This window comes from Peromyscus leucopus, chromosome X (genome assembly GCF_004664715.2).
Source record: "Peromyscus leucopus breed LL Stock chromosome X, UCI_PerLeu_2.1, whole genome shotgun sequence".
Taxonomy (NCBI): Eukaryota; Metazoa; Chordata; class Mammalia; order Rodentia; family Cricetidae; genus Peromyscus; species Peromyscus leucopus.
The window spans coordinates 105,427,428-105,452,885 of record NC_051083.1 but is presented as its reverse complement, the minus strand read 5'-3'; the positions used below and the strand labels follow the sequence as shown (position 1 = coordinate 105,452,885).

The 25,458-nt window shown below is 41.8% G+C and overlaps 1 pseudogene; it reads left to right on the top strand.

The window, feature by feature from the left end:
• Positions 1-334: 334 nt before the first annotated feature.
• LOC114709758 lies at positions 335-1,113 on the top strand (annotated as a pseudogene).
• Positions 1,114-25,458: the final 24,345 nt, after the last annotated feature.

The following is a 25,458-nucleotide window of genomic DNA, read 5'->3' as shown; positions in this document are numbered from 1 at the left end:
AGAACACTGGCCTCTTGTTCTAGAAAGACTTGACTTATGATATTTCTATAAAATACCATTTAACATGAAGATAACCTTCATTGTGTCCTTTCAGACAGCACCTAGAAGCATGAGTATACAAATTCTCCTAAATTTTCTTTAGCATTTTGGGGTTCAGAGCTTTTTATAGGAAATGAACGAAATCTTCAAAAGCATGAGTGGCTGACAATAATGATCATTTAAAAGTTAAACATCGAACTGTGTTCGCAGCCGTCGCTACGCCGCCGCCGCTCCCTAACGCCAGCGCCGCCTCTCGCTTGCAGAGCTCCAGCCGAAGGAGAAGGGGGATAAGTAAGGAGGTGCCCATACCATGGTTCGTACAAAGCAGACTGCCCGCAAATCCGTGGTAAAGCACCCAGGAAACAATTGGCTACTAAAGCCGCTCGCAAGAGTGCGCCCTCTACTGGAGGGATGAAGAAACCTCATCGTTACAGGCCTGGTACTGTGGCACTCAGGGAAATCAGACGTTATCAGTAGTACACTGAATTTCTGATTCACAAGCTCCCCTTCCAGCGTCTGGTGCGAGAAATTGCTCAGGACTTCAAAACAGATCTGCGCTTCCAGAGTGCAGTTTTTGGTGCTTTGCAGGCGGTGAGTGAGGCCTATCTGGTTGGCCTTTTTGAAGATACCAACCTGTGTGCTATCCATGCCAAACATGTAACAATTATGCCAAAAGATATCCAGCTAGCACACCGCATACGCGGAGAACGTGCTTAAGAGTCCACTATGAGGGGAAACATTTCATTCTCAAAAATTTTTTTCCTCTTCTTCCTGTTATCAGTAGTTCTGAATGTTAGATATTTTTTTCCATGGGGTCAAAAGGTACCTAAGTATATGATTGCGAGTAGAAAAATAGGGGACAGAAATCAGGTATTGGCAGTTTTTCCATTTTCATTTGTGTGTGAATTTTTAATATAAATGCAAGATGTAAAGCATTAATGCAAGCAAAATGTTTCAGTGAACACATTTCAATAGTTCAACTTTATAACAATTATAAATTAACCTGTTAAAATTTTCTGGACAATGCCAGCATTTGGATTTTTTTAAAATAAGTAAATTTCTTATTGATGGCAACTAAATGGTGTTTGTAGCATTTTTATCATACAGTAGATTCCATCCATTCACTATACTTTTCTAAGTGAGTTATCCTACATGCAAGTACATGTTTTTAATGTTGTCTGTCTTCTGTGCTGTTCCTGTAAGTTTGCTATTAAAATACATTAAACTATAAAAAAAGTTAAACATCAATCAATACATATCTAAGATTATGTATAATCAGGTTGCTTTAATTTCATCATTTATTCATTTAAAAGCTTCTATGGCAAGGACTCTTTATATTGAAATGACTAAAGAATGCAATTTCCTAGATAACTGTTGGCTGACTAGGTATGTTTGTGCCCATTAAATGCAACTATTAAAACTAATTTTCAAATTAGAATCCTGGAGACCCAAATAAAGAGGTTATTTTTATTAATTTTATTCAAATATTATTTATTATTAGTTTTATTCAAAGGAATTTATTTATTTTTATTTTATGTGTATGAGTGTTTTGCCTGCATGAATGTATATGCACCATGTGCATGCAGTGTCCATGGAAGGCCAGAAGAGGGCGTCAAAATACCTGGAACTATAGCTGCAAAGCGTTGTGAGCTGCCTTGTGGGTTCTGGGAACTGAACTCAGGTCCCCTGCAAGAGCAGTAATGGTTGAGTCATCTCTCTAGCTCTTTCTTAGTGTCTTAACTTATAAATTATGTTGATTTTATTTCTTCTCCCTTATTTCAGAAGACTTACATTTTAAAAAATTAATGGCAAATGGGAAAAAAGCAATAATGAATATGAATTCTTCTACTTCCAATACATATATGTCTTAGTTTTCATATTTTCTGGGAATGATGTGTTTTATCTTTCTTAAAGTGGTATTTAATTAAAAAAACAGAAAATTTCCTGCCATAGACAGGCTTTATAGATTTCTTTCATTTTGAAAGGTTGGGGTTTTACATTTATATGCAAGCAAAGGATTTGTTATAAAAATGTGTGGGTGCATGGATGCACGCCTGAGTGCCTGCATGCATGCATATATACATGCATATATGCATGCGTGTATCTCTATCTGTATTCCCAAAAGAAGAAACTTTGCAGAAAAGACCAGGTATTTATTCATTTGGTTTGCTGATGGTTGCTTTTGTTACTTATTGGTTAGATTTTTAAGAAATGTATTAAGGAATGTTCCATATCTTCAGGTTCTGGCAAACTGTGAAATTCCACACTTCATGCCTCATTGTAGCTGTGATGAGCAGTTATCACAGCCTGCAAAGTGATTTTTCTCACACTTTCTTTGCTTTTGTCTGAAACTTTTCATTTTTGGTAAAATTCATTTTATTAAGACAGGATATTGCCCAGGCTGCCCTTGAAGCTTTGCTCCTCCTGCCTCCAATTCCTAAGTACTGGAGTTATAGTCACACACCACCACACTCGGCCTTGGGCACTTTTTTTTTTTTTTTTTTTTTTTTTTTTTGCTGGTCTAACATTTTTGATTAACCATGAGTACAATAACATAAAGAAAAAAAATGTATAGTACCAGTGTGGATCTGCACCCACCACAATTATATGTGACTAAAACAGAAGCCCTTCATTTCCCTGAATCTGTTTTCTTTTTTTTTTTCTTTTATCGAAAATAGATTTTTTTCCCCTCATATAACATATTCTGAATACAATTTCCCTTCCCTCTATTTCTCCCAGTTCCTCTCCCATCTGGACCTGCCCCCTTTCTGTCTCTCATTAAAAAAGAGCAAGCTTGTAAGGGATAGCAATCAAACATGACAAAATAAAATAGAATAAGATAAAACAAAACTAACACATAGGAACTGGACTAAACAAATGAAGGGAAAGGGCCAAAGAGAAGACATCAGAATCAGAGACTCATTGTCACATTCAGGAATCCCATAAAAACACTGAACTGGTGCAACTAGTATAAGCGCTGTGCACGCTGCCTCAGTCTCTGAGAGTTCACAGGAGCTTTGTTCAGTTCATTTGGAGGGACTTGTTCTCCTGGTGTCCCCCATCCCCTCTGGCTCTTACACTCTTTCTGTCTCCTCTTCCTGGGGTTCCCTGAGCCCTGAGGGGAGGGATTTGATTTAGGGCTGAGTGTCCCAGGGTCTCCCACTCTCTGCATAATGTCTGTCTGTGGGTCCCTGGATTTGTTCCCATCTGCTGCAGGAGAACTAGCTTCTAATTTTTCTACCTGTGTGTCTCTGTAGAAGTGAGTATGTGGATTATGTACAACTGAATAGTATTGTAAAATAAAAAAAAAGTGAAAAAAATAATAAAAGTAATGAGAGGTTGAAAAAAAAGAAGAGAGTATGTGGAGAAGTCGGGGAACTAGAAAGGGACATAGGAGAGGGAAAAAAGTGTTTAAGGGACGGGTAAGGAAGGCAATGTAACACATGTGACTTGACAGTAGAAAGAGAAATAGTGGGAGCGGAAGGATTCAAGGGGATGGAGGGGAGGAGTTGGAGGAGGAGAACCCCCTGAAACCAAGTACAGATAAAAATCCCAGAAGAAAATCTGTTCCTTTGTATGTTAATAAATATTAGAAGAATTTTTTTATTTGAGAGCATTATAGTTGAAATGTTGTTGATATTCAATCAAGGTAACCAGAAGTGACAAATAAGTTTTAATCACCTATTCAGATTGCTCTATTATAGATTTTGGTATTTTAAAAAGATGGGCCGGGTGGTGGTGGTGGTGGCGGCGGCGGCGGCGGCGGCGGCGGCGGCAGCGGCGGCGGCCCACACCTTTAATCCCAGCACTTGGGAGGCAGAGGGAGGCAGATCTCTGTGAGTTTGAGGTCAGCCTGATCTACAGAGCGAGATCCAGGACAGGCACCAAAACTACATGGAAAAACCCTGTCTGGAAAAAAAGGAAGACAGGAAATATATCCAAACGTGTGCTGCAGTTGTCGTTGTTGTTTGAGATACTCTCTCTCCACCTAGCCCTGGCTATCCTGAAACTCACTGTGTAGACCAGAGATCTGCCTGTCTCTGTCTCTCAAATGCTAGGATTAAAGGTGTGTGCCACCATGCCCAGCCTCCAAAATGTATATTTGGAGAACAATGTTGTTGTGGTTGGTTTGGTTTGCTGCTATTTATGACTTTTATTTTGAAATTTCAAACTACATAGATAAGATAGTGTAAGCTTTTGTATGAATCAAGAGGTGGCAAAAGTTGCTATTGCTATAGCTGATTCTCTTCTCCAATATTTACACACATGGGGGGGCAGAGAGACAGACAGAGATAGAGAGACAGAGAAAAAGATCAGATCTGAGCTTAAAACTTTTCCACTAGAGGCCAGTGAGATGGCTTACTAAGGAAAAGGAAGAGTAAGGACCTACATTTAAAAATGTCTGTGGAGGCTTCCACTGGCAGCTGATGGAGAGAGCTCGAATTGCAGATCTCCATCCTGTCCCTCCCTGTGGGGCTCCGGGTACCCCACTGAAGAGGGAGGAGAAAGAATTATAGGAGCTCTGCACATATGTAACAGCTGTGTTCTTGTGGGACTCCAAACAGTAGGAGCAGGGTCTGTCTCTGACCGTGTTGCCTGCTTTTGGGACCCTCATCCAGTGTTAATAGAAGAGGAGGTGCTTAGTCTCACTGCAACTTGATATACAATGACTTGTTGATATCCATGGAAGTCTGCACTTTTCTGAAGAGAACCAGAAGAGGGGGAGTGGATGGTGGGGGTGGGCATTTGAAGGAAAGGAGGGAGGGGCTGGAAGGAGAGGAGGAAGGAGAAACTGGTTGAGATGTAACAAGGAGGGAAGGAGAAGGGAAGAAGGAAGGAAGGAAGGAAAGAAGGAAGGGAGGGAAGGAGAGAGAGAGAGAGAGAGAGAAAGAAAGAAAGAAAGAAAGAAAGAAAGAAAGAAAGAAAGAAAGAAAGAAAGAAAGAAAGAAAGAAAGAAAGAAAGAAAGAAAAGATGGAAGGAAGGAAGGAAGGAAGGAAGGAAGGAAGGAAGGAAGGAAGGAAGGAGGGAGGGAGGGAGGAAGGAAGGAAGGAAGGAAGGACGGAAGGGAGGAAGGAAGGAAGGAAAAGAAAGAAAGAATTGTAGGAGCCAAAGGGATCAAGAACACCAGGAGAACATGGCCCACAGACATCAACTAAGCAAGGCTCATAGAGGCTTACAGCGACATTCTGTGCTAGATCCTCTGCATACATGTTATGGTTGTTAGCTTGGTGTTTTTGTGGGATTCCTAACAGTAGGAGTGGGGGTATCTCTGACTCTTTCCCCTACTTCTGGGACCCTTTTTGTCCTACTGGGTTTTCTTGTCCAGCCTTGATATGAGGGTTTGTACCTAGTTTTGTTGTATATTGTTAGGCCATGCTTGGTTGACATCCCTGGGAGGCCTGCTCTTTTCTGAAGGGAAACAGAAAAGGAGTGGATCTGGAGAAGGGAGTGGGTCAGGGACTGGAAGGAATAGAAGAAAGGGAAACTATGGTTGGAATGTACTGAGAATTTATTATTATTATTATTATTATTATTATTATTATTATTATTAACAGTACCCACTTATTAGATATAAAAATGAATTATATAAAATACTTCACCATTTAAAAAAGTGTCTGTACAGCTGATCCAAGCTAGTGAGAGCTCACAGAGTCTGGACTTGTAGCTGGGGAGCCTGCACGGGACCAAACTAGGCCCTCTGAATGTGGGTGACAGTTGCATGGCTTGGTCTGCTTGTGGGGTCCCTGGCAGTGGGATTAGGATTTATCCCTAGAGCATGAACTGGCTTTTTGGAGCCCATTCCCTCTGGTGGGATACCTTGCTCAGCCTTGATGGGGGGTGGGAGGCTCGGTCCCGTCTCAACTTAATATGTCAGATTTTGTTGAGTCCCCAAGAGAGGCCTTACCCTCTCTGAGGAGTGGATGGGAGGTGGGAGAGGAGATGGGGAGAACAAAAGAAGGGAAGGAAGGGGGAACTGTGGCTGGCATGTAAAATGAAAAAAAATTAAAATAAAAAAATTAATAAAAAGTATCTGTAAACCTAGGCCTCACAGTAGGAGACAGTGAGTAGAGACAAGCCCCTGACTTATACTGGAGAAAAAAGACCAAGAGACTCTGTCTCAAACGAGATGGAGGTTGATCTCTGGCCACCACACAGGCAAAATGAAACACATGCTCCCACATTCACACACACAAACACACATCTTACCCAAGCAAACAGAATTCTTATCTATGCTTACGGGGTGATTCACACAGCTATACAACTAGGCAATGAAGTAAACCACTCACAGCACTGGAAAAAACAACGAGCGCTAACAATGATCTGTCTCCAGAGATTCTTCTTCAGGAAGTGGGACCTATAGAGGTGGGACCTATAGAAATGGGACCCATAGAAGTGGGACCTAGCTGGAGTCGCTCAAGCAACTGTAGTAACAGTGTGGTTGTAACCTGGGAATATGGTTTCCTTGAGTCTTGTTTTCAAATAAAGGCTTGAGGTAACCTGCCAACATGCAAAGGAAACAAAACTGGGAAGGAGAGTGAAAGAAACTAGCTCATCTGCAATCTCATGAAGAAATGACCAAGTCGAATCCCTTAGTGCCATTATGTACCTCAGGCAGGTATAGGCGGCAATATGAAAGACCTCTCTCTTTCTCTCCCTTCCCCCCACAGCAGGTGGAAAACAGGCATTGATAAGGCTAGGCCTCAGCCTAGTACCTGTCCCAGCAGGGAACTGCTTGCCATTCACCCTTAGGTGACATGGCCAAAGTGGTTCTCCCATCGGAAACTCCCCGACCTGACCTAGACTTCACATGTGAAGTCTTCAAAGCTGCCTGAATTACCTGCTGTGCACATGGGAGGAGGTAAGAGAGCAGCGGTAGTCGCAGAGATGTGCTGCTCAGATCCCATTTCAAAAAACAGCTTCTGCCTGGCTATGGAGCTTTCAGTTCATTTATAGGGTCTGCTCCAGTTGCAAAGATCTGCCTCAACTGAGTTCATGTCACCCGTAGAGTGGCCAGAATCCAATGACTGAGAAAAGAGGTATAAAGGCCAAGCCATTTCAGACTTACCCAAGACAGTTCTGATGAACAGTCCTCGCTCCACAGCCTTTTTACTAAGCTGGCCAAGCTTCTTCCGCTGATCCCACTTCCACTACTGGTTCTCTGGTTCTACATTCCTGACAAATGGCTTAGAGAGCAAATGCTGTCTCAGCACCTGCTTCTGGAGAAGCCCACATAGAGGCCACAGACAAGGCCTATTCAGCGACAGAACCACGTATTCTGGGAACAGAAAAAAGCATGTGATTTCAGCTTGGATGGTCCCCAAGTGGCAGAAGTCTGATTTGCTCTGGCTATAATACTCTGACACTGAGAACAACATAGCATTGTTCACTATCCTGATACTGAGGGAAAACCTGATAGCAAGAGATCATGTCCTTGGAAAGAAGTAGCCATCAATGTAGTGGACTAGTTAAATAAATTACGATGCACCACTGTACTGTAAAAAAAAAAAAAACATAGCTTTTAAAAAGAAAGAGATAAAAGTGTATTTGTTGCATGAGAGAATGCCCAAATTGTATTGTCTGAATTTTATAAAAGAAATTTGGGGCTGGATTTTGTTTGACATGACCCTATTTTTTAAATTAACACAATATAATAACATTTTAAATAAACTTGAATTCTAATAATATGACATTTTTAACCTAGCTTATGTACAGCAGTTGAATACTGCAAGTTTCCCCAAATTAAAATACCATCATGTAGCTGGAAAGCCAAGAGAATTAGAAATGGAGTTTATGCTGTTGCCACATGGTGGCACCACTTTAGCTGATTAAACAGGAATTCTAACCTTCCTTTGTCAAGACTGGTCTGGAACTGTGCAAATTTCTAACTATGTGGAGTCCCCAGGGATACACTTCTCACATGAAACACAGCTGCCATGAATACTGACAAAGCAGACTATCTGAAAAAAAAAGTATATACCAAAGTTAACCGTAGTTATTTCTGTAGAGTTCAGAGAAAAGTGCCTATAACCTGTTCATGTTTCATACTTCTGATTTATAATTTTAATATTTTTATACTCAGTGAGAAAAGACGCACAAAAATAAATTACTTCTGATTTCACACACACACACACACACACACACACACACACACACACACACAAATGCTTTCTTTGAATTCTTGATGAAACCCCAAGTGTGCTTCAAATGCCAAAGAGATGACAGACAGCACACGCCAGGTGGGATAAGGGCATGACATCCTCTAGCCATGCATCTGGGAGTGCTCCAAACATAAAGGAGTCAAAGCCAGAAGAATGTGAATGCCACAGCACTACGGCCCTAACAAAGGCTCTGCTGCATCCAGGGTTTTTGTTTTCTCTAGGCTTTCTGCACACAGTACTCTCAAACTCAGCAGGCAAGCATGGAACAACACAACTTCATCCTTACTCTTCTTCTGAAGCTTGATCATTCATCAGTCTCAGAGTAGGCAAAAATTTGGAGAGGAACAGTACTGCCAGAATTGATGAGAGGCCCCAGTGGAGCGCTGAAGCTCCATCCATGCCACATTGGCCCTCACATGGGTAAGGCAGCTGCCATTGGCTCTTTTACAAACAACACACTAACCGAACTAAGCATAAGAGTATAATGAAAAAGGAATTAATTAGGTAGTTTCTAAGGACTTAGAGGCTGAGTGGTAGATCTCCACCACACACAAGCAAGATGCTAGGGTAGATTCCATCTCCAGCACTGAAAAAAAAGGGGGGGAGTTACACTTAAGAAATTATGTTTCATTCCACATTTTATTTCATATTTTCCTGGATTTGAAGGAAATGGGCAACATCTTCTGCTTGTAACTAACTGCTCATCAACTGCCACAACAAACCCTAGAATATATTCATCTTAGAGGGACTGATTGAATGCATGGCTGCTGATTTCAAATACATATGTAGTACTCCCAGTTTGCTGTTGCTCCAGTTCCACATATAGTTAAACTATCAAGATAAAATGCTTTTGAATGCTTTAAAGACATAATTTTGGTGGAGAGGGTGGTATCTTCTTTGCTCCATACCATTGTAAATTATTTTCATGTCTAGATTTTTAAACGTCAGTTTATATTATTAATTCAGTGGAGGGATTAGGGGTTTGCGTGTGTGTGTGTGTGTGTGTGTGTGTGTGTGTGTGTGTGTGTGTGTATGCATGTGGACTGAGGTGCATGTGTGTGTGGCATACATATGGAAAACAGAGGATAATTTTAAGAGTCAGTCCTCAAGAGCCATCCATCCACCTTTTGTTTGTGATGGAGTCTCTCGCTGACCTGGAATTTTGCCAAGTAGGTCAGCTCCCCGTTGGCCTACAAGTTTCTATGTCTCTCCACCCGTAACCTCCCTGGGGTTACAGGTATTCATTACTATGCCCAGTTATTTGCATGGATTCTGGGATGTGTGTTCAATTCCTCACACTTCAAGGATGCAAAGCAATCACTTCCTGCCTAAGCCACCTCACAACCCTGATTCAGTTTTGTTTTGTTTTGATTCAATTTTTGTTTTGTTTTGCAGCTCAGGACAGCCTGTAACTCAACAAGTAGTCCAGGCTGACCTCAAACTCATGATGATTCTCTTGCCATCACCTCACTAGTATTAGAAGTACAGGCAAGCCCCAGTATACCAGGTTTCAGTTGTGCTTTGGTTTTCATTTCTACATCTTCACCAACCCCACATCTGACAGAGGGCTGATCTCCAAAATATATAAAGAACTCAAGAAACTCGACAGCAGAATACCAAATAATCCAATTAAAAATGTGGTAGAGATCTAAACAGAATTCTCAACAGAAGAATCGCAAATGGCCAGAAGTCATTTAAGGAATTGCTCAACATCCTTAGTCATCAGGAAAATGCAAATCAAAACAACTTTGAGATACCATCTTACACCTATCAGAATAGCTAAGATCAGAATAATCTAAAACACTGAGGACAGCTTATGGAAAGAATGTGGAGCTAGGGGAACACTTCTCCACTGCTGGTAGGAGTGAAAACTTGTACAGTCACTTTGGAAATCAATATGGCAATTTCTCAAAAAAGTGGGAATCAATCTACCTCAAGACCCAATGATACCCAAAGGATGTTCAATCATACCACAAGGATACTTGCTCAACTATGTTCACAGCAGCATTATTTGTAATAGCCAGAACCTGGAAACAACCTAGATGCCCCTCAACCAAAAAATGGATAAAGAAAATATGGTACATATACACAGTGGGGTATTACTCAGTGGTAGAAAACAATGATATCATGAAACTTGCAGGGAAATGAGTGGAACTAAAAAAATCATCCTGAGTGAGGTAACTCAGACCCAGAAAGACAAACATGGTATGTACTCACTCATAAGTGGATATTAAGTATAAAACAAAGGACAACCAGGCTACAATTCACAGCCCCAGGGAGGCTAGGTAACAAGGAGGGACCAAAGGACTTCCCTGTGGATGGGAAATAGAAGAGATCTCCTGGATAAATCAGAGGCTGGTGGCAGGGGTGGGTCAGAACATGAAGAATTGGGTTGGGTGGGTTGGGAGCAGGACGGAGGGGGAGAGTAATGAAAGAGATGTCTTGATGGGGGATTAGGGAGAAACCTGGTGCCAGGAATCTACAAGGATAATCCCAGCTAATACTCCTAGCAATGATAGAGTTTCTGAACTGGCCGTCTTCTATAGTCACATTGGTGACTATCACAGAGCCTTCATTCAGTAACTGATTGAAATAGATGCAGAGATCCACAGCCAAGCACTGGGCAGAGCTCCAGAAGTCTTGTTGAAGTGAGGGAGGAGGGACTGTACAAGCTGGGGAGGGGGGGTCAAGGTCATGACAGGAGAACCCCCAGAGACAGATGACCTGAGCTTGTGGGAGCTCATTGACTCTGGACTGACAGCTAGGGAGCCCGCATGGGACCAACCTAGGCCCTCTCCATGTGTGTGACAGTTGTGTAGCTTGGTCTGTTTGTGGAGCTCCTAGCAGTGGGATCAGGACCTGTCCCTAGCCCTTAGCTGGCTTTTGGGAACCTGTTACGCATGCTGGGTTGCCTCACCCAGCCTTGACGCAGGGGGAAGGACCTTGGTCCTGCCTCAACTTCATATGCCGTGCTTTGTTGACTCCCATGCTACCCCTTTCTGCACAGAAACAGAGGAAGAGTGGATGGGGGGCAGAGGGGAGGTGGGGAGGACGGGAGGAGAAGAGAGAGGGGAAACTGTGGTTGGTATGTAAAATAAATGAAAAAATGTAATTAATAAAAAGAAAAGAAAAATGTTAGCATTCCAGTAAGCTCAAGGCAACTAGGAAATAGGTAGAATAAATTAAATACACATGTATTCCAAAGGTCAACAAGAGACTGCTTTTAGCATGAATTTTGCTTCTCTGGACATCAGAGGTTCTGGATAGCAGCCACCTCAGATGAATATTTGTGATGCTCATCCCTCATAGGCCTCTAAAAGCAGTTAATCAGATGCACCCCATAAAGCACAGAATAGACATCCCCATTCCTTTGAGAAGCAGCATATAAAAAGCCACTGCAAACTGTTTCTCAGGGGCTCTGCAAGAAGTAACTAGCAAGGCCAGAGAGATAACTCCATGAGTAAAGGGGCTTGCCACTAAGCCTGACAACCTTGAGTTTGATTCCCAGAACCCACATTGTGGGAGAACAGAAATGACTCCTCCAAGTTGTCCTGTGACACATGCACCCACACAAAAAAGTAAATAAGTATAAATTTAATTTTTTTTTAAGCTGGAAGCTAGTGCATCTGTCAAGGTGAGGCCAGCCATACCTCTCTACCTTGGACAGCAAGGTAACAGGGCAGATGAATCTTTCAAAAAAGACTAATTAGTGAAGCAAGCAATTTGGATCTACATACACAAACAAGGCAAGGCTGACTTGGCAGGTACTTCCTTACATCAGGTTGAAACTGGATAGTGGATTATGGAAGTATGAGCATCTAGAAACTACTCATTTAATATCATCAGCACCCCAGAATCAACAGCACCCCCAGAATGCAGAAAAATTATTTTTTGCAATTTTTATTTTAGTTAAAATATAATTATTACAGTATTTCCCCCTTCCCTTTCTTCCTGCCAATCCCTCCCATGTCCTTGTCCATCTCTCCCCACAACCAATCCCTCTCAAACTCATGGCCTCTTTTTCTATGATTATTGTTGTTTCACATAAATATATAAATACGGCCTGATGAGTCCATTCAGTGTTGTTTATATGTGCCTCCTAAAAATTACAGGGACACTATACCCATGATACCTCAACAATATGGCTGCCTAACTAAAACCCAAACAATGACAACAATAGCCATACTGACATGGAAAGGGGAAATCTTACAGGGCCCCACCCTTAGACAAAGAGTCAACTTATCAGTGTTGAGAGGAAAACTAGTCTTCTTCAGGAATGAGTTCCCTAAAAGCAAGGTAAATCTTAAACATGGTTCCATCATGACAAAAAAAAATTTACACTAGGTCAAATTAGCTGAGGATCTGTAGAAATGTTCTGGCCATAAATCACAATTGAAAAATAAGACTACTGTTCAAAATTCAGTGGTAAAGTTGGGAAGATGAGGAGTGGAAATTGTTCTTCCCTTGTTAGATTCCTAAAGTTAGGATTCCCAGGATTCTACAGATTTTACTATACCTCGCTTAGCCACCTCACTCTGTGTGTGTGTGTGTGTGTGTGTGTGTGTGTGTGTGTGTGTGTGTGTAGTAGGTTGGGTTTTGTTGTCTGACACAATCTCCTTATGTGTCCCAGGATGGCCTTGAACTCCAGATTGTCTTGAAGTCACCTAGGTTCTGAGATTATAGGTGTGAGTCATCACTTCCAACCCCTGCTTTCCTTCTTTTAGCCTTTATTCTCTACCTCTCATCTTTTGCCACATGCAAACATCCCTCTGTTCTATACATAGGCAAGCAGCCAGATAAGGAATAACTCTTCCCCTTCCCTTTCTCTTCCCCTGAAGACTATCGGTAGGAGCTAGAAGTGTGTGAGCCTGACTGCCTTAGCTAACACTCAGTACCATAGGGCACCCTCCTTGGCACTCTCTTTCTATACATTCAAGATTGGTGTATGCATCTTCCTTACTTAACACTGTGAATCATGTACAACTGAGCCACTGGCTTCTACATGAGACCTGGCAATTTCTAGCCCTCCTAGTTCCTTATACTTGGCAATGTTCCTCTTAAGGCTGGACTGTGTCCCGTTCTCACTGAATTCCTGAACAGATCTCTGTCAAAACAAGCACTGTCATCATTTCTGCATTTCATTTCCAGAACCACATTCCCGTCCTACTTTCCATAGGCATTTTTAAAATCTTTTTATTAAGAAATTTTTTATTCATTTTACATACCAATCACAGATCCCTTTCTTCCCTCTTCCCACCCCTCCAACCTCCCCACCAAAACCCACCCTCCATTCCCTCCTACAAGAAGGTAAGACCTCCTATAGACATTTTAATCTTATAATATTGAAGGAAATTAACCTGCTCCCTCCATGTCTGACCTGCTCCCCAAGGAGCTGGATTTTACACCATTTCTTCCTCCCCAGTTCCCTATCACTTGCCCCCATCATTCCTCTGATGCTCTGTGTACACCCTGAATTATAACTTCTTTAACTCTCATTTCATTTTCCTCACTTTTTCCAACTCATTCTTGGACTTGATTCCCTACTCTAAACTTTTTGGCCTCTCCTCCTCATGTACCTTCCTTGTCATTTTCTGAATCCCTTTACCCTACCACAATTACGACACATTTAGTGCTTGTCATGGATGAGACAGGACAATCATTCTGGATCCAAGGACTTAAGTGTCTAATATGACCTTGACAATTTTACACAAGCAGGTTTCAAATAAGATAGATTAATCAAGGTTGATTTGAGTGTCCTGCCCCCTGTCAGAATCTTCTAACTGCAATTTTCCACAGAGGCTGCCAGGGATAGAGACATAAAGCTTCCCTCCAGCCATCAAAGAGCAATTTTCAGTAATGTTAGTGAGGATTACATTAAAATTGTGCCAAAGAAAGACATGGCCTCATTTTTTCTCAGCTGGTGTTCACAAGGGCTGTGAAGGTGCTCTTTCTCACCAGATATCACCAGACAAGGCTGACATGGCATGTTAAAGCTCAATCAGTTGGATAGAAAAGATGGATGCTCACTTTGGACCACCATAATCCATTGTCATTGGTTTGCTCATTAAACCATAACTTCCATCTCTTCTGATCATTGCTTATGCTTCTTATGCTCATTTCAGATGTTTGGATGGAGGGTACCTGTTTGAAACCTAAATTTTAAATTGGTGGTTTTTAAGTGGCTCTACGGGGTTAGAGGAGTAAGGATGATTTTAACACAAAACCGAAAAGGCTCCCTAGGGAAAATAGTGTCTGTATTCAAAGTAAGCAGCACTCCTGTGCCGTGACCTACCTTCTCATCAACCATTGCCAGATGCATGTCTTCAATAGAATAAAGAATAAAGCAGTGATCCTCCAATCATATAAGCACTTTCAAAATCTCTGAACTTACGCAATTCACTCATATTTTTGGTTATGAGCCTAGTCTTTAATGGCTGAGCCATCTCTCCAGCCTGTACAATTCACTCTTTTTTAATTTTTTTATTTATTTAACATAATTTGTATTGATTCTTTGGGAATTTCACATCATGCACTCTAATTCTGCTCACCTCTCAGTTCTCCTATATCCTCTCCTCACCTTTGCAGTGCCCCCAAAATTTTTAAAAATCAAACCAAAACAAAACAAGGCAAGCAAGCAAGCAAACAAACAAAAGAAAAACCCAAAAAACCCTCTTTGCTTCTCCATCTTTCCTGCCTCGCCAACACCTCTTCATTCGTCCTGGTGCCGTAAAATTCACTCTTAAACAACTTGTTTTCACCGTGTAAGAGTAAACAGAACTGTAATGCACATCTATGATAATATATTGTCTGTGTGACTTTGTAGTCTTAGATTTAAATGTCTGAAAATTATACTTTTTTTGAGACAAAGTCTTCCTATATAGCCGTGGCTATCCCGGAACTCGCTTTGTAGACCAGGCTGGCCTCAAACTCACAGATCCACCTGCCTCTGCCTCTCAAGTGCTGCAATTAAAGGTGTGCACCACTACATCTGGTGGAAATTATATTTCATATATTCTTAGGAAAACAAGCTATTTTAAATTTATTATTTTTAGTGTTTTTTAACTGAAATAGAATTGCATCATTTTCCTGAGACTCTCTTTCCTCCCTCCAGCTTCTCCCAGCTACCTTCCCTTAAGCCTCACCTATGTCTCCCCTTCTTAAATTGATAGCCTCTGTTTACTTTATCATAATTGCTACATATATATTTATATATGTTTGTATGCACAAGCAGTCTTTAGTTGTCTGTAGTTCCTTGTCTAGAAATGAAACCCTGCAAATTATTCCTTCTTCCATGTTAACATGTCCATTGATCTTGCCATTGTTCTGGTATTGATTATGCAGCCATTTCTAGGAGAGATTGTTTCAAAGCAGAGTTCTTGATATTCTGGCTTTTATAATCTTACCAGTCTTCTTCCAAGACGTCCCCTGGATATGGTTGATCATATGCAGGAGCTATGGTGTAGATGTGCCTGATGGGGCTGGGCTTCTCATCATCTGTTTGGTCTCTGCATTATGTCCAGTTGTGGTCTTCTATGAAGCTATCACCCCTCATCAAAGAAGCCTCTCTTTATAGCAAAAATAGGTTACTTTAGTCCCTTCAGGCTGCTATGACACAATACTATAAACTGAGTATTTTATAAGCATAAATGTTTTTCTCAAAGTTCTGAAGGCTGGGAGATCCAAAATCATAAGGTGTGGGCAGACCCAGTAGAAGTCTAGGGCAAGCTCACTAACTACACCATAAATGGCACTTTCTGGCTGTGCTCTTAAAAGGTCGAGTGAATAGTCCACTATAGCTAGTTCTCCAGAGTCTTTTGATAATGGTACCAGTTAGAACCATGAGGACTGTACCCTCATGATCTAATAATTTCCCCTATGCCCTACCTCCTACCTCTTCAGAATTAAATCACATTGTTAATTTATGAATTTGGGGGAAACAAAAACATTCACAATATAGCAAAGAACATGGGCCTTTCATTATTTCAGTAGAAAAAAATGTCCAATGCCTTTTCATACAACTACTTAAGTTCCAAGAAGGGTGCATCAAATAAGATGCCTAGGATGCTGTCTTCTGTTTAAAAGTAGTGAAGGGGAGTGTGATCATTTGTTCCAGTAATCCAGCTTACACAAAGGATTTTATGCAGTATATAGCTACAGATTTTATAGTCAAGGGAGGCAAATTACCACTCTCACTCCCAAACATTAACCTCGCTATCTGTGTTGTGATTATCCTGTGTTGAGGTTGCCCTAAGGTAGCCCTTTAACTTCATGGCACATTAAGTATGAACATTCCTTCATCTTTCTATTAATTCATTCAAATATTTAGAGAATGCTTACTACTTGCTGGTCTGTTAGCTAGGTGATAACAAAAGAAATGCATTAAACAAAGTTAGCACAATGTCTTCCCTCTGCTGTGTAACTTCTCATGAAGATACATTAAAATGTCTATTCACCCCAAATAGTATATCAACAGCCCAAAGAATATAATCCTTCCTAGTCCAGTCTGATGAACCAAAAAGTTTATCAAGGTTACTTAGAGGTACATGGGCAAGTCAAAGGCATCTGCACCAACATGAATTCGCAAAGCTTATAGCTGAAGAGTCTCCCCAGGAGCATGAAGAACTCACAAAAAGCAGCACCATTGTAAAGTCCTATCTGCAGGAAAAGCTTTGCCCCTGCAGAGTAGCTTAGGCAATGAATTTGAAGACATCTATAATGCCTAAGATCCCCACTCCTTAACTCTTTATGTCCTAGATTACTTCAAGAAGAGATGCCTCATGGGCCTCTCCACCCCTTCCATGAGGGAATGGTGTGGGCCTGGTCTTGTGAGGGTCTCCTGAGGGTAAACCACAGCTACTATAATTCGTGACAGCCATGGTCTTTTCTAACCTGGAGGTGTTTGCTACATCGTACTCTCACCAAAAGCAGACATAGCAGTACATGCCTATAATCTGGCACTAAAGAGGGCTAAGTTCAGAGCATGGTGAGCTCAAGGCTAGCCTGGGCTACATTTAGAGAACCTTTCTCAAAACAAACAAAAATATCCAAGATAGTGTTCTTCTGGGTCATGCAGTTTTATTCTTGACTAAGGTTTCTTTCCAAAGTTCATTTTCTAAACCAGATGTTTCTACCTTATGCCTTAGACCAACACCAGCATTAAATACAGCCCACAGAGGACTCCCTTAACCCTATTACCAAGATCCAATGTCCAGTCAGGAAATCCTGCTAAGCCTGCAAAAAAAAGGATAACCATCACCCTTTCGATCTAGTTCTGTCTTTTGCCCAATCATGATCTAGCTGTCCCCATCACATAAGAGGAATCTGATGGCCATGTTTATGTTTGGTTTTTTCCACTGTGTACCTTTACATGGCCTAGAAGATTATTGGACTTGGATGAATATCGTTCTTTTTCACAATTAGATTACTACCATGGATATAAACTACTCAACCTACTTCAGTTTATAATGTTGCAGTGATTCAGAACAGAACAGAGATGAAGGTATTTGGGATTGACCTATGAAAATCTGCTTTCCTAAGAAAATTACTAGACTACACAAAATGACAAGGATACCAGGCACAGTGGCACATGCTTATAAACCCAGCACTTGGGAAGTGGAAACAGGAGATTAGGAGTTCAAGGGCATTCTCAGCTACATGACAAGGTCAAGTCTAGCCTGGCCTAAATGAGTCCCTGTCTCAAAAGAAAAAGGAGAAAGGAGGAAGGGGAGGAAGATAAGGAGGAGGAGGAGAATTGCTTTTCCTTAAAATATAAATTTTTAGATTATGCTAAAACCTCTGAACAATACAATGAATGGTTATTTTTCTCAACTTCTTAAAATAGGCCTCCTCTTGACACTTTGTACAATTTCATGTTACTAAAGGTGAAGGAAAAGACAGTGTACTTAAAATATTCTGCATTTCAGATTTATAGCTAATTAGACTTGGTTTTCTTGCACCCTATCAGCCACAAAATTAAAAGCTGGGTGTATCAAATGAAGGAGCTGTAACACAGTAACTTAATTAACTAAGCATTGCTTTCCTGCATTCCACTGGACGTACTAAATAAAAAGAAATCAAGTCAATGTTAGGGCTCTATTTTCAAATATTTTTTAAAATTAATCTAATTCTCAGATTGTTATCACAGTGCCTAAGTGCCTAGCCCCTTCCCTCTTTGAACAGTGGACCCAGATGGTTAGTATAACAATGGGAAGGTCTTGTCTAAAGCCTAGGCGACATAAACAATGAAGTTCTTGATGGGCAGATCTCAGCACTAAACAGACCAGGCTAGCCATCCACTGGCTGTGCTACCTTAAATGAGTTACTTAATTTCTCAGGGTGGTGCTAAAGATAACATCTATATGCCTAGGTGATATGAACATTGAATAAGTCATACCTGTAAAACACGTAGCACAAAACCTGGCACATCATACACATGCAGTGAAAACTCTTACTTTCATAAACTAAGAAATGAAAGCTAATACAAAGAGAGGAAAACAAGAATGAAGAATTGGTTACCTTTGAATTAACTAGAATATTGCACTGCCTAGATTCTCATTCCTCAAAGAGTACCATTAAGTCCATATACATGGTATTGATTTTTCTTCAAGACAAAGATCATTTTTGCACATTAAAGTATCTACTATATTTTACAGTTGGCCAGTAAAATAAGATTTCTGCTCACATCAGTACAGCTGTGTTGTGCAATATTATTTTAACTGAGAAAAGATGTGATATATTTGTTTATGCTGCATTTGTTTAATTATGTAAAGATGTATTACATTTGTTTCACCTTGTCTGCCTAAAGCACCTGATTGTTCTAATAAAAAGCTGAATGGCCAATAGCTAGGCAAGAGAGGAATAGATGGGGCTGGAGGGCATAGACAATAAGTAGAAGGAGAAATCCAGGCTTGAGAGAGAAGAAGGAGGAGAGAATGGGGGAGAAAAAGAGGGACATGCCCAGGGCCAGAAGCCAGGCAGCTACCAAACAGACAGACACTGGAGGAAGCAGGAAAGTAAGACATACAGACAGAAAGGTGAAAAGCCCTGAGGCAAACCATAGATGAAGAAAAACAGGTTAAATTAAGTTAAGAGAGCTAGGTAAAATGAGCCTAAGCTAGGCTGAGCATTCAAAACTAAGACTAAATCTCCAGGTCTTGATATAGGAGCTGGCTGGTGGCCCAAAAGAAAAAGGCTGGTACACAACTACTTTTATATCTTTCTCTGTCAGAGCAAGAATAGTAGGATAAGAAACCTAGGTCACTACAGAAAAGTAGTGTATCTACAAATCCTCAAGTAGTAGGTCAGGAGTATGAACTGACATGAAATAAGAGACATAAGTTGAGAATTCAAATTACTATGGTGTGTGTGTGTGTGTGTGTGTATTTGGCTCTTGACCTCAAGAAGCCACTGTAGGGGTGGTTGTCTGTGCTTTACCCCTGAAGCACAGCCCCTAGTAGGCATCAGGTAACTGCTAGGTACCTGCCCCCCATGGGTGTGGCCGAGGGGGGACCCCTTAAGATCTGAGATGGAATATAATAATACCTGAGAAACGGGAGATGAACACAAGCAATTTTCGGAAGGCTTGTAAGAGTATACAGAGACAGCCTGAACAGTCACCTAAAGTTTCTCAGCATCATTGGTATATTCAAATTGGCTACAGGCCTAGGGTATCTGACAGATCATTTTTAGAAGCAGGAATTTTGAAAGACCATCTTACCCTGTCTTGGCAGAGTTCAGTCGTTGCTTTTCCTTGTGTCCTGCTTATCCAGAAAGGACAGCTTAAGTTGCCTCCCACAACTCCCTGGGGGGTAGGTACCTAGCAGTTACCTGCTGCCTACTAGGGGTGATGCTCCAGGGGTAAAGCACAGACAACCACCCCTATAAGCCACAGCTTCAAAGGTTAGGCACACTTTCAAATCTAGTTTATTTTTTCTTTTATCTGAATGGCTCACTAATCACCACCCCCATTCCCATAAAGGGAGAGGTAAGAGAGAACAAGAACACCCAGATGAACCAGGATGTTCTCTTAAACTTCCAACACAGTCTCTCTCTCCCTCCAACCTTAGCTGTCTAAAGACTATCCAACCCAAAACAGTCAGAGATCCTTTGTCAATCAAATCCCACCACCCCTTTGCTCAAGTCTATCCAAGGGCTATTCAACTCACTCAAAATTCCTGGGGACCTGAGAGCTGGATGGGCTCTCTCTGTGCGCTCGCTCGGTGCCGGGACACTGAACGGTGAAGGTAGACTGTGCAGAGCTCCAGAGAACACCGCTGGACTGCGATACACCTTTCCCAGACCCTGTGACCTACCTATCAGTTAATTTGTGAGTTATGCCATTAAATAAATATCCTTTTAACTACGTGGAGTGACCAAAATAATTTCACCAATATCTGGCGCCCAACATTCAGCGTCCCGTCACAGAGAGCGCTGGCTCAGCGTGACAATTGCCAGAGTCTCAATGGGGGTTGGAACTTCCAGATCCAAGCTGGAATGGCTACCCACTACAATAGTGTTTCATCACAGTAATAGAAACCCTAACTAAAACGTCTTCTTTAATTGCCTGGTCCTCTGCAATGATTTTCTTGAGCACACCAATTCAAACTGCATTACATTTACCCTGGAATTCCACACTCTCCTTCCTTAGATCACTTTTCCCCAATTATATTCATCAACATTTACTGTATTTCATTTCCCCAATTGTAATTCATCAACATTAATGTGTAATAAGTGCCTTTCATATTTTCTGTCTACCACATTAAAATACCAGATTCCATTATGATGAGGTATTTGTGTCTTTTGTTCATTGCTATATTCTAAGAGCCTACAACGGTATCTGATCCATGATAAACTTGCAATATTTGTGGAATGAGTAGATTTACCTAAAGCAGTCATCACTAACCATGAGTGTATATTAGGATTCCCCAAAGTGGTGGCTTTTAAAATCTATTTATACCAATTAATTTAGACTCTCTGGGGTTTGGAATATGTTGGGCCCAGAAATATGATGCCAAAGCTATCCAGCTGATTCTAAAATGCAGCCAGACTAATTTCTGTTGCAGAAATTCAAATAGTTCTTCCTGTGTTATAAATAACAACTGACTTCTGGAATACACCCTCTGCAAAGGAAACTATTTGCACCCCTCTTAGCTAAATGAATGCCTATTAATATTGGAGAGTTTATGTTAACTTAGGTTTGAATGATCAGCAGAGGGAAAATCACAACTGTCATCCAGTGAAATACACTGAGGGAAGAGTTATAAGGAATATTAACTATGCTATAATTAAGAAATAAGACAGGGAGACCATGCTTATGGTACTTGTGCCTCACAGGGTTACCTTGGGTCCAGGAATTAGCTTTCTAGTTTAGAAGTTAAATAACTGTATTTTGTCAGCCTGCATTGGGGAGGACAGTAGATTTTCCTAACAAATTAACTCCTATCCACCAAACTCATAAGCAATAACTCTACATAATTATGCAGCTACATAACTCACTCCCTGGTGTAACTAACCTGCTGAAGCTGTCATCATGACAGAGGAGAGGAGCACACAGAGATGAAACACTGGATGCAAAGTTTTATTCAGGGGGAGGAAGGGGTCAGCAGGCAACCTGAACAGAGGCACTGCTCAGGTAGGCACTTCTCAGGCTGATGTGTAAACATCTGTAACCACTGTAGGAAGCCTCTGCTTTGCCCAGGTTCTTAGCACTATTTTTAACAAGTATTTAACTGTGTCAAAATGCCTGCTGGTTAGAGAAAAGGAGCGATGCATCAACTAGAGAAATTGACGTTTGCATTTCCTATTTAAAATGGGAAGCAGAGTGGGACTTTGCTTTGAGTGGGATGAAAAGACTGCCAGTGGAGTTGAGCAGGGGACTGGTGGGAGTTGACTTACAAAGGGTCACTCTGCTGTGGGGCGGGTAGGCTTTAAACAGGCAAGGATGGAAGGAGAGACATGATGATACACATATTACCTCATGCAATCCTCCTAATGGTATGTAAGGGAAAAGTGTGGGCTTAGAGATGTGAAATAGCTTGCCTGTGATCACTGAGTCAGTAAGCAGCTAAAACAGATTGGAATTATCTGAGGCCCTTGCTTTAACCCAGCTGTCCTCAGACTTTCTTGTACATGAGAGTTGCAGAATGAATTTGTTTGGACTGCTAGAATCTCAGCCAACCTCTGCTCTAAGATCCTAATTTCGAGCATGTGATACTGAGCCTAATAATCTGCAAGCCACAGGCCCTACTCCTCAGACTCTGTAGCGCTGAGGGTGCAAATGACGGTTTGCAGGGATTCACAGTTCTTTTTGTGTGACGTGCCTAGGCAAGGAAGCTGCCTTCTTCCTCTTCACAGCACACTCAGACTAGACTTAAAAGAAGCTTTGGCCTTGATTCTCTGCTCTTTGATCCTCTTCTGCTTGCTAAAGTTGCTTGATGAGTTCAAAGGCCCTTCACAGTGAGGTCAGATCAGGAGAAACTACACAGATGTCTTTCAGTGAGGCATCCCTAGCAGCTGGCTTGCATCTCAAAGGAAGAACATGAGTTCTCCCCCAACAGGAGAGTCCCACATTAGGCAGAGATGACTAGCAGCTCTTTCCCCTGAGTACCTTCACAAAGAAAGTCTGTTATGTCTGAAGTAAGCAATCTTGAGGGAGAAGGTAAGGTAACCCTCTGGGGCAAAGAGTGGACATGCCTACTTGCTTATTACAAGACACAGGCTTCGCCAATTTTAGTTTCGTCATCCCAGCTGTGATGCATATACCAGTTTCATACAAAACATGAATCTGGGACTTTTGCCATCCTGGTAGGACTCAAGGACAAGGGGAATTGATACAGACAGGCTGACGTTCAGGTTTGGTATGCTGTGAGTAATACAATGTAATACAGGAGTCTAACATTTTCTTCCACGGTGACAGGCTAGGTTAGTAGCTTGTAAGTAGGGTAAAATCAAATCCCAAACCTGGTAGAAGCTCCAGCCTCTTCAGACTCTGTGATGGTCAGCGTACAGTTTTAGACCCTGAACAGATACAGCAGAGAACACAGCAGACAAAAGCCTCTTTCTCGTGGGGAACATGGCCAATGGGGTCAGGCAAGGGCCCAGATGAACAAAATGATCAGAGGTTGTGATCAGCATTGTGAAGGCAATCAGCAGGGGTAAATGTCCTCATCTGTAAAATGGGGCCACAATTCTTGGCAGCCTTGGGATTCTTGTGAGTGTCCATCTCATTGGCAGTCTCCAAGGAATATGGTCTTTTTTTTTTTTTTTTTTGATTTTTCGAGACAGGGTTTCTCTGTGTAGCTTTGTGCCTTTCCTGGATCTCACTCTGTAAACCAGGCTGGCCTCGAACTCACGGAGATCCGCCTGGCTCTGCCTCCCGAGTGCTGGGATTAAAGGCATGCACCACCACTGCCTGGCGGAATATGGTCTTTTGTTATTATTCTTCCTCATGTCTACAATAGAAAGAAAGGGGGAAAGTGGCTCCCTCTTGTTCTTTGTAAGGGCTGAGGGAGAAAAGGGCAGCAAAAGAGGACAGAAGGGGCACCCCGCAGCTCCTGTGAGGGTAGGGTTCAGAAATAGCATCCCTCCCTAAGCAGACCTCAGGCAACAGGTCCTTGTCACCTTGATTTCTGAGAAATATCTTGGAATGGAGAGTTGGAAATAGAACAAATGAAATAAAAATGGAACAAATACAAACTAACCTGGAATTGCAACCAATGTATCAATCTTTAGTGCACCCCTTCTGCTGGAAAACCATCCACAGAAAACACACCATTGCTGAATGGTTCTGATCCCACTGACCCCAGGAACTCCTTTTTCTCTCTCCCCAGTTGCTGCCCAGGACCTGCCTTGCCACAGACATCCAGGCAGAGCAGGCCTACTATAAGCTATCAGTACAGAAACGAAGGATCATCACAAACCTCTGCACTCCCCTTCCCACTTGGACCACCACTCCATAACTGCTTCCTCCTGCTGCAGTGCTCCCCTGCCAGGAGTGACAATGCCCACCTCTCCAAGCCCTCACCATCATCTGTGTACACATACAGTGCATCAACAAACCCCAGTCCAACCTAAGTGCAGCACACAGTAACAGTCGTTGCTTACCACCGTGCAAAGGACTGCTGCCCTATTTTCTTTTCTGAGCCATCATAAAAGAAACTATTTCAAGCACCCATTTTGTACTATGAATGCATCTCTCCCCTTCAATAACTCTCCCAGCCATCTCCCTAATAGCTCTATCTCCCTAGCAAACAAGTAACTGGCCTCCAATTACTGTGACCCATTTGCAGCCTCAGCGTGTGTATATTCAAGTGATGGCTAGCAATCATGTGGCTAATTCACAATAATGATAGGACAGGATGCCTCGTGCCTTCGTGAGACTTTGCTTCCATGTACCATATTCTAAAGGGCTTTCTGGTAGTCTCAAAAGAGATCTTTATTATAGGGACATATGCCCTTTGTTCTGTCATGTCTGGGACTTGAGTTGTCTGCCCTGGCATAACTTGTTTTTTAGAACTATATATAACTTACGCTTCTTTGGGCCTTGCCAAACTTCTGATATATAAAAGGCCACACTACCAACCATCCCCCAAAATTTACTTTTCCTTGCCTTTATCTTTCACGCAGAACACAGTCTCTCACAAAATACCCATTTAATAGCATAAGGGTCCCCAGAGGATGCCCATCTCCTGCCACAGGCGGCAACTGCTGCTTTAGTCTTTTGTCTTTGGTGCTTGTGCTACATAACTGTGTCTACTGGGTACTGCTATCTGCTGCTACAGCAGAGGCACTGAGGCCCCCGAGGTAACAAAACCAAGCAATGTATTGTTATGTATTATTATCCCTTTGTGATACTGTGTTTTAGAGACACAGCCAAGCAGGTGTACGCACGTCCTTACTAAGCTGTTTTGCTTGGCTTTGTTTGGATTTTTTTTTTAGGACAGCCCTTTTCTTCCACTTTTCTCAAAAGACTAAAAAAAAGTATACCAAATTATGCTGTGCCACCTAGCTGGACTAGGAAGAACACATATCTGCATTCAGAATTTTCCAAACTCTCTCAGCACTGAGTTACTTCCTGGGTTCAGTTCTCTGTGCCTAGCTTGCATAGATCTCAAAGTGAAGCACATAAATCAAGCCTTAAATTTCTCTGTACTGTTCAACACACCAAGATTCCCTGTATATGTCTTTGTCCTTCTCCCTACAAGAGTTAAGTTAAAAGAGCAGAGAAAAATGGGGAGAGTGCAAAGGTGGGGACATCCAGGG